Source organism: Puma concolor, chromosome D4, assembly GCF_028749965.1.
Source record: "Puma concolor isolate L17-30 chromosome D4, mPumCon1.1.hap2, whole genome shotgun sequence".
Lineage (NCBI taxonomy): Eukaryota > Metazoa > Chordata > Mammalia > Carnivora > Felidae > Puma > Puma concolor.
Genome location: NC_141679.1, coordinates 48857214 through 48868026, shown reverse-complemented (window position 1 = coordinate 48868026; position 10813 = coordinate 48857214). Strand labels below are relative to the sequence as shown.

Here is a 10813-nt window from a genome sequence, read left to right as displayed (position 1 = left end):
GACCATTACCAAAATTGTTGTTACAGCATAAAAGCAGCCATAAACAAATGAATATGGCTATGTTTCTTTAAAACAGAATTTATAAGAATTATCAGTGGGCCAGAGTTGGCCTATGGGATGTAGTTTCATGAACCTTGTCTCATACTATTTCATAAAATGCTCAACTTGATAAAAATTATTTCATACAATAGAGTTTTCGTACAGAACACTATGTGTGTTTTATTCAGAACATACTCTACATAACTGATCTAAGAGTTTTCATTCATAATATCATATAAGCATGGTCAACATCTGGAGTCAGCCTGAAGGTCTCAATGCCATTTGTAGAACCAAGTCTCAAACATAAGTCAGAAACCCACACTCTTAGTATAGATGGGGTCATAGGGCAGAAGCCATCCTGAGTGTATCTGAGAATAGTCTGGGAACCATTAACAGGCTTTCTCTTTAATGATATATCCACGCCTCCTTATCTATTACAGCATGCTTTCTTAAAATTAAACTTCTATATATTAAAAAGTCAAAATAGGATAAATAACATGATAGCATTTGGTCTATGCTAAGAGAGAAAGAGAAATGCATGGATTATATATATAAATATTTTGAAGAAAGAAAATATGTGGCTACTAACAGTTGAATAAAAACATTCATTTAAGAATTTTAATTTTTTTAATGTTTTTTTATTTTTGAGACACAGAGAGACAGAGTATGAGCAGGGGAGGGGCAGAAAAGAGAGTGAGACACAGAATCCGAAGCAGGCTCCAGGCTCTGAGCTGTCAGCACAGAGCCCGACGCGGGGCTCAAACCCATGGACTGTGAGATCATGACCTGAGCCAAAGTCGGACGCTTAACTGACTGAGCCACCCAGGTGCCCCAAGTATTTAAGAATTCTTAGGATACATTCCTCATGATTGTGTAAAGTCTTATATATGTGTGCGTGTGTGTGTGTGTATGCATGTGCGTGTCTGTATGCAATCCCACAGAAAGTTTCCATTGTTCTTCTCTTTCTTTGATGTTTTTTACACCATTCTGTTAAGATTTTTGACACACTGTTACCTAATGAAACATGACATGTTTAATTAACTGTTTAATATTATTCTTCCATGATAGATTAGAAAATCCACGAAGGTAGGACCCGTATTTTTCTTGTTCCTGTTATGTTCTAAGACACAAGTACAATGTCTGAGGCATAGTATCCACTTAATAAATAATTGTTGACATAATAAATTGAATGATCTGTTTTTATTTAGATGAAGCATAAATAATAAAAACTATGCCCCAAACACTTTTTTACACAAATAATCTTCAATGAGTAACATCTGCAACAAATTTATGATCTCATTTCATTTTTGAGACTAATTTTTTACACTTTTTTTTTCCTGGAGGGGCTGATAATCCATCCTTACAGGCATGCAGCAGAGAAGAAAGAATGCATTCATCTGGATCCTGCACTTTGTCAAATTGGAGAATCAGTCTTCAGCTGCTGTCAGCTTAGATGGTTGAACCGAAACTGCTCAATTAAGCCTCTGATGGAGTATCAAGTAGATTGCCACTTTGGGCTACTGGATCGATAATAATAATTCCTTGTATTTGTATAGCAAGCACTTACACTTCCAAAAAGTACTTTCACATTTATTGTCTAACTTTATCCTTACAAGAACGGGGTCAAATGTAAGAGTCGGATTACCTTTTCCGTTTTACAAATGAGGACAGTTCACAACCAGCAACAGTAACTGGCACCGTCAGCAGAGAAAGAACCAAGTATAAGACCCTAGGTTTCCTACATCTGAGGTAACTGCTTTGTTCACTAGATAATCCTGCCCCATGACATAATCACCTTCTACGATGGACATGTAGCTTTATTCAAGTGTAGTAACAGAACCACAGTTAACCATTTATCTACCAGTTCTAAGAAGACAAAAATGATGAGGATCAAGCACAGTTGTTTAATGATCTGCTACCAGATCAGACAAAGCATTGCAGGGGAGACAGTGTGGTGCAGTGCAACGATTATAGGCCCTGAGGCCAGACAAATGTGGTTTCTATTCCCAGCATTGGGACATATCAAGTTCCCAGACACATCTGAAAATAAGCCTGTAAGGTATGGCTACTAGGTTTGTTTTGTTTAGATTGGAGGATTAAATGTGATCATGTGTGAGGGAGTAGGCATGTCAGCAGAATTTTTATTTATCTTGTCTAAGATTACTAGATGCCTTCCCAATGTCCACTGGTCTCTTCCATATCATCCATCTCAATAAAAAATTCCAATTTGATAGTGGTGGCATTTTATTCAATAAAACTCTTGTTTCCCAGAATCCAGATAAATAAGGAGTAAGTGACCTGGCTTTGACCAATGACAAGTAAAAGCAAGTTGTCTGGTAGGATTTATATGGCTGAGAGACACAGCATATGCCTTTTTTCTGTGCCCTGCCACTTCCTGCCCAGCATCTGAACATAAAGGTGGAGCAGACACCTGTGACCACAAGGGGGCATAACTACATCCTAAGGATGGCTGACAGGATTTTACAAAGACTCTGAGACCCTGATTGCATCATGGAGCCACAGCTACCCCTAAATACCCTACATTCAAATCTTCATCCTGTGACAGAAAATAAAGATACTAATTGTTTAAGTCACTCTTTGGGGGAATATCTGTCACAGCCACACAAAATTTTCATGTGATATAACTAATTTCCTTTTAGTCAATTTTTAAAGGATTTCATAATCCAAATGGCATGGCACTAATTGGTATAAATTTTTTTAAATAAAAATAAATAGATAATATGCTGATGTGCTCTGGGTCAGCTACTATACTAAGAACATGACTTAGTAACAAAATTCATTACAGATGAAGTCAGAGATCAAATTCAGGTAGGTGTATCAGACCCAGAGCATGAGCTTTCCCCATGATTTAGGGTCCAGTATAGTATAAGTTGTGTTTTTTTGACTTGCCAGCTACATACATCGTCAGACATATATCTGAGTGCTTGATGTGATGCTCCATAATTAAATCCTTACAACACCTCTATGAAGATACAGGTGACTATTATTACATTTTGCAGATGAGGAAAGCAAATTTTAGACATGATGAGAATTTTATGAAGAGATGAAGAGAAGAATTTCAGAGATGATGAACTTCCCAGGAGAGCACATCTAGGGAGGAACAGAGTTACAGAGACTCAAATGCAGCAGAATTTGATTCTAAATCCACATTTCTAATGACTATAATATGCCGCCTATCCACCCACAGAATGTCAATGTCCCAATTTCTGCTAAGAGAAATTTGAGTACCCAAAGCAGAAAACTTCTTCGAGAAAGTCTAGAAGTTTGTTTGTACTAGTTGGAGAAGAGGCCACACCACATCAAGTTTTCACTTTTATTCAAAGCTGTGTTTTAGGGGTTCCATGCTGACTAAATCCATAAAATACAATATATTCTTCCATTAAGTCACTAATAATGTGACAGATTTCATACAGCTTAAGGAGTCAAAGACATTCCTCAGCATATTCTGAGTAGTGTTCTTGGTGGCTGATATCTACATTTGTAGAAAAATCCCATTGTTAACCTTTCAACCCCTAGGGATAGAGATAAATCAGTCTCCACTGCCTAGTAGAAAATTATCAGATTTCTTATTTCATTTTCAAAAAGTTCTGTCATGTGAAGCCAGACAGCAGCATTTCTGTTTTCTTCCCCCTAGCATCTGGAATACCCATGATCTAGGATATATTTCTGTGGATTTGGAGCCTAAAATGTCACCACATGCTGCTGCTAATAATAACACATAATAATAACTGCTGTGAAAGTTCTTTAGCTGTCAGCTCTATTTTTATTTCATTTAAAAATAATAATTTCAATGTCCATTGCTGTGCCTGAGTTCATTTACAAATCAAAAACATATTTCACATTAAAAAAAAAAAAGAAAAAAAAACCAACATCCAGTTCATTCAAATCTTAAGCCTCAGGCAAAGGAATTGCCTAGGCTGCTAGCAAAGAAAGGTGGTGATTTTTTTAAGTGGCTAGGAATTGAACTAGAGCACCAAAATAGTTAAACAGGTTATTTATAGAATCAAAGAAGTGGATTATCTTTGAATTTTTCTGGTTCAACTTACATCCATTGTATTAATATTACCTACTTCATGACCCCACACAAAATGCACAAAATATGCCCCATGCAATGATTCTTTACCCTGGTATTTCCTTTTATGGGATATTTATTCTGAGCCACTCCATTCCATTTTAAGAGTCTGAACGTCAATGGCAAGGTGTTCCTGTCTGTTTTGTTCCTGTTTATGTTCAGAGTAAGCTGTCCTCCCTGAAGCTTTTACTCAGTAGCTCTGATTCTGAGCTCTACGACCAAGAGTTTCTTGAACACATCATGTTCCAATCATTTAAGATGGCAAGCATTTAAGTCCCAAGACTTTTTGTGACGTGAAACATCCTATATATAAAACTTTATTTTATTTTATTTTCTCTTTTAGGTTAAAAATTCCTTAATTTTTTATTCCTGGTACAGCTACCACAATTTACAGGACAATGAGATGTCATGAAAAGATGTAACAAAAAGAAAAAGGAAAAGCTACATCAGGAACGTACATCTAATTGACACCACACTGCACTAATTCATAGTTGCACTTTTTGCAGAATGTGGCTAGGACAGTCCTGGACAAGAAGGGATTCCTGTTTAAGGTACAGTCACTTCTCTGAGTATGTGGATCATTGTTCCTCCTGTGGCAGATTTCTACAGTTCCTCTAATGCACTGGGGACGACTATCTCCAAGTCACCAGCAGCTTTCCTGACAACTCTTAACTCTTTCTCCTGCTGAGAACTGTAACACTTTTCTTCTGAGTTTTTTTTTTTTTTTTTTTTTTTTTTTTTTTTGCTGGTTTGTTGTATGTTTGTTTGTTTGTTTGAAAAACCTTCTGCAACCATAGCCACCATTTCCACCACCAGACCCATAACCACCACCACAGGGACTGTGGGAGCTTCTTCTCCGCAACTGCCCCCCTTCACAAGTCCATAATTGGATTGCTGTTGTCTACTATAATTCCCCAAAGCATTATAGTTCCCACCACCACCGTAGTTCCCTCCAAATTCTCCTCCTTCGTTGCCATCGCTATATCCTCTGCCCACTGCCACCATATCTGCCACCTTGGTTTCCATATCCTGGTCCACCCCCATCATAGCCTTCTCTACTACTGTAACCAAGACCACTGCCATAGTTGCCACCACCTCCGTAACTACCTTTCCTGCCACCACCTCCACCACCATAGTCTCCTCTTCCACCAAAGTCACCACCACCTCCAAAGTGGTCTCCATGACCCCTAAAGTTGCCAGATCCACGTCCTTGACCTCTTTGCAATTCAGCTGACTACATTTCTTATTTAGAAAGGGCCTTTTTTACTTCACGATGATGCTCATTAATAGGGTGGTATTTCTAAATGACAATTTTATCCATGGTATCATGATCATCAAACATTACAACAGCAAATCCTCTCTTTTTTCCACTCTGCCTGGCTTCTGTAACTTCTACAGTTTCACTACTTGCTATATGTTTTCAAAGTAGTCTCTCAAAATATATTGTTCTGTATCTTCTTTAATCCCACAAACGAAAATTTTCTTCACTGTTAGATGGATACCAGGTTTTACAGAGTCCTCTCTAGAAACAGTTATCTTTGGTTCCACTACATGTCCAACAACCTTGTGTGGCCCAGCACACATTGCTGCGTCCACCTCCTCCACACAAGAGTAAGTCACAAAACCAAAATCCCTAGGGTGTCTGGGTTGTTCAGTTGGGTAAGCATCTGACTCTTGATTTTGGCTCAGGTCATGAGGTCGAGCGCCTCATTAGGCTCTGCACTGGCAGCACAGAGCCTGCTCAGAATTCTCTCTCCCTCTCTCTCACAAAATAAATAAATAAACATTTTTTTTAAAAATGGAGTATTCTCCTCTTTATAAAAAATAAGAAACAAAAAAAGCAAAAAGAAAAAAAAGCCTGGAACATTTTTGGGAGGTGGGGGTCTCATCACCACACAATCTCTAAGTGTGCCCCATTTTCAAAATATTCTCTCCAGCTATCATGTGTAGCTTAAGTCACCAACAAAGAGTTTTTCAACTGCTCCCGTTTCTTTGGATCATGGCCCTCCCTTCCCCACCTACAGCAGTGATGCCCAAAGTTGGGCTGGGGTGACCTTACCTCCATTTTGAGATCACCTATATATAAAGTTTTAAATAACTCTACAACATCTAAGATAGAACTTACTCAGTTGACTTTATAGAAAAGAACCCATGTTCAAAACTAGCAGAATCCTAGATGTGGTCTAAGGACATATATAACACTAAAGTGAAAGGGACAATAATCTTTCCCATGAAACCTTTCCATAAAAATGGTGTGAGGATGGTCCAGATTCCTTCAACACCCTTGTTTTCCACAGCAATCATCACATAAATGCTCCATCTAATCTGACAGTATAGTAGGTGTCCTCCACCCCTGTGCCACACCCACCCCCACTTTAACCCTATCCCTCTTCCTTACTTCTTGTCTCTTCCCTGGAGTTGCAATCAGTAGACCACTACTACCCACCTTTGGCATCAGCCCTTTCCTTTATGGAATACTCTTAACTAATCTTCCTTCAAATAACAGCTCATTCACTACTTCCCTAACCACCCAAGTCAAATATCATGTTATAAAACCTCAAAAGGCCATAGATCTCTGCATCCACAACTTGTAAAAGGCATCAAGCAGTGTGATTTTACATTTATTCAATAACCATCTGCCTATCCTTTTAGATTATAATTGCCAAGGGGAAGACAGACTGGTTCTGGTTTTGCTTATGTGTATCTTCAGCACTGGGCTCAAATCTTAGTTCACAGTGGATGATCAGTAAATGTTTGTTGAATTAAAGACTGGATGAGTAAAAGAAAAAAGAAATAAATATAATTTTTGGAGAGAGAAAGCAGATAGATTAGTGGCAATAGTTTTAGTACAATAAATGGACTGAACCCTAACTGCCTGTGTGTATATGTATGTGCACATATACACCTGTATGTCTGCATATGTTCATGAATTAAAAGGAGGTGGCAGAATGAGAATGTAGATAAGCAATAAGAAATAGGCTGAATCTCAGTGCATCAGCCAGTATCTGGAGTGGAGAGATCAGTAGAATCTCTGAATTAGATGCTCTTAGGTTCTTGGTCTCCTCCATGGCACAAGCAGTGAGGCTACTGTCCTTCCTCCATCCCTGGAGAAAGTGGAGGTTTTATTCTCTGAAGAGTTGAACCAAAGTCCAAATTTAGAGACATCAGGCAGTATTGGTAGTGACAATTAGGATGGATGTAACATGAAATGAAGAGAGAGAGATAAAATGAATATCTGTGACACTGCCAGCACCTCTTGTAGAGTATATGCTATTAGGATTTTGCCACTTGGGTTGGAAATTAGAATATTCCTGTGTTCAGTCCTCGGAGAAGAAATTAGGTGGGATTGTATGTGTAGGAGATTGAATGGGCAAAGGACTATAGAGACTAGAGGGGAGAAAGGAAGAGGAAGCAAGGGAGACTTTAGGCCACTTGTAGGTGACGGAGAGAGAAGGGGATGGAGAGGGGGAGGAGGAGGAGGAAGAGAACAAGGAGGAGAAGGAGAAGGAACAGGAAGAGGGGAAGAGGAGAAGGAAGATGAAAAGGAGGAGGAGTATGAAGAAGAAAAGGATGGAGGAGGAGGAAAAAGAAGAGGAAGAAGAGGAGGGAGGGGGAGGAGGAGGGGGGAGGAAAAAGGGAGGAAGGGAAGAAAAAGGTGATGATTATCTGGCACCCAGAATTAAATCAAATACCACTTACATATTTTTATTGATACAAAGAGTGCCTTCCAAGAGCTTGCACAAAACTCAACATACATCTTTTGTTCCATCGCTTTATACTGAACTGTGGAAACATCCATGTATTTTAAAATTAAATATTATTTTTCATTTCCATTTTCTGAAATCAGATACTGAGTCCTCCATGTTTTGTTCACCCCTTCTTGGGTCTTCTACACATACATTTACCAAATCCCTGACACTCAGGTAACTCTGAAACAGTTTGTAAGAAAAAAAAACAAAGACTGGTTTTGAGAAGAGCTATTTTATTTTATTTTTTTTTTTTAATTTTTTTTCAACATTTATTTATTTTTGGGACAGAGAGAGACAGAGCATGAACGGGGGAGGGGCAGAGAGAGAGGGAGACACAGAATCGGAAACAGGCTCCAGGCTCTGAGCCATCAGCCCAGAGCCTGACGCGGGGCTCGAACTCACGGACTGCGAGATCGTGACCTGGCTGAAGTCGGACACTTAACCGACTGTGCCACCCAGACGCCCCAGAGCTATTTTATTTTTAAATGTTTGTTTGTTTATTTAATTTAGAGAGAGAAGGAGACGAGCAGAGAGAGAAAGGGAGACAGAGAATCCCAAGCAGGCTTCTCATTGCCAGCACAGAGCCTGATGTGGGGCTTGAACCCATAAAGTGTGAAACCATGACCTGAGCCGAAATCAAGAGTTGGACGCTTAACTGACTGAGCCAACCAGGCGCCCCTAGAGAAGTGCTATTTTAGATGATGGCTGAAAGAGCTATGCTTCAAATGTGTAAGCGCCTGCAGAGTAAAGTGAATAACCTTTCTGTCAGTCTGCTCTTAAGCAAGAGAGAGAAAGTTGCCATTTATGTAGAGGATGTGAATATATATTTTTTAAATCTAAATTTATTCCTACAGCATCCTCCCAGGGTAACACTAGTTATTAAATCTCTGGTTACATTTGCAATTGAGCAAGCCTTGAAATGAATGAGCCCAAGGATCAGGAATTATAACTCCTTTCATTCTGAAAATGTAATTGCCTCCAGTGTGCCATGCTCTTCACACTTGAACTGTATGTGGAGCATCTACTGGGGTGTGTGTCAAACTTTTAGCTTAATATTGTTTCATTCGTTTTTACTATTGGTACATGTTTCTATTCGTAGCCATTTGCCAAAGTTTAAATTATAGCTGAATCAATCTTTCACATCACATAATTCACAAAATATTTCTATCATAAAGTCATCAAGGTGATGCTAAATGTGTCTGGGAGGAGGGATGGGTGGACTGGGAGGAGGTGTGTGTGTGTGAGAAAATCCTATCTTCTACATTCTCTGTCCAGAAGTTTCTATCACAGCAATATTAAAGGTAACAAAATATTTTAAAACTTGTTTGGATTCTTCACTGTTCCCTCTCTGTTTGACTAACACTAGAATATAAGCCCTGAACACCAAAATCAATGCCCCACATGTAAGAAAACTTGTTTAATAAAATATTTCAAAAATAGTATCTCTTAAGAGTATATCACTTCTCAACATGGGAACCCTTGTTCCTTATGAATTTTAGACAATGTTTTGTTTTTGTTTTTTAATGGAAATTTAGAGCTTCCCATATTGGAAAGTCTGATAGCAATTCTTACTTCCCTACACTCTGTCCTCTGTCTTCTTCCATGGTCCAGTCCAGGGTTGGTTATATTTTTTTATTTCTTCGTCATTTTTCCACATGCCACTTTGTTATCTTCTTAACCGCTGACTAAAAAGGGAAAGCTGTTGCTATCTCACTCTTTTTCTGAGACACCTGGAAATATGAAAATCCTATCATATGCACCTTTTCTTTTTTGATGAAAATTTTCAGTAGACTCTATTAGGATGAAAGGAGTCCTTAATAGGTTTCAAAGAAAAAAAAATGTTATGTTCATCAGCTAAGTAGTATGACTGTGTAGTGTGCATGCTACTGGAGAGAAAGCATATTGGGTGGCTCACTTAACACTGATAATATCCAAGTTTACCAATTCCTCTCTCCATGCCTCAAAAAATGGTGTGAAGGAAAAACATCTAAATACATGTTCCAAATTAAATCCATAGTTTGTATGTGAAGAAACAAAAAAGCAAAATATGTGAATTTCCTCAAGGTTTTTACCAGAAAAAAAATATTTGTTAACATCAGTGGAGACAGAAATCTTGATTATTTCCAACATTGACATTGGGTAGCATACATCAATACAGAAGATGAGAAATTTTTTAACTTTCCGCAATCCATACATGATAAATACTTTGAATAGCTACATAAATATCTATTAAGCAAATGCATAATATTTAACTATTATGTACTTTTCTCATTGTTAAATTTGCTTTCCTCATAGCTCAGAAATTTTGGTGACATTCTAAAGGACACTAAGGGTATTATATTCCAATATGGTAGCAGCCAGTAGAAGAGGGGGGAAAAATGAAAAAAAAAAAAAGCAAAACCAAATATAATTCTAAACAATGTAGTTGATAAGTTTTTCTTTGAAAACAAGAAAAGGTATTATGTTATAGTTTTTTGGCTTTTATTAGCATTAAATTTCAACAAATATTTTAAAGCTCCTATTGTGTTACCAAGAAACAAGAGCAAAACATTTCTATTTAGAAAAATATGTATGTAAGTCCTGGCTAGCCAGTTTGAAATAAATTTTAAAAACGACCTTTTCTTTGGTTGGTTCAGTATACATTCTAATATATTCATTTATCTTCAAAATCTCAATTTGGAATCCTTATTCTGAATTTATTTCTTCAATTAGTTTGATGCTGAGGGTCATTAGGATTTCATCCCCCCCACACACCCAAAGTTGGTTCCTTTTAGTTTTTGTGAGCCTACATAAAAAAAAAAAAAAAAAAAAAAAAAAAAAAACAAAAAACTAAAACAAAAGACTCAAAATTCAGTCAAGTTGTTTCCCATCTTAGTCATGTGCCTCCAAGTTTTGGTTGGAGAAAGTTCCCCTGTCACCCTGGGTAGAAGAG

General features: G+C 37.8%; 1 pseudogene; it reads right to left on the bottom strand.

The window, feature by feature from the left end:
• Positions 1–3011: 3011 nt before the first annotated feature.
• LOC112856767 (uncharacterized) lies at positions 3012–6134 on the bottom strand (annotated as a pseudogene).
• Positions 6135–10813: the final 4679 nt, after the last annotated feature.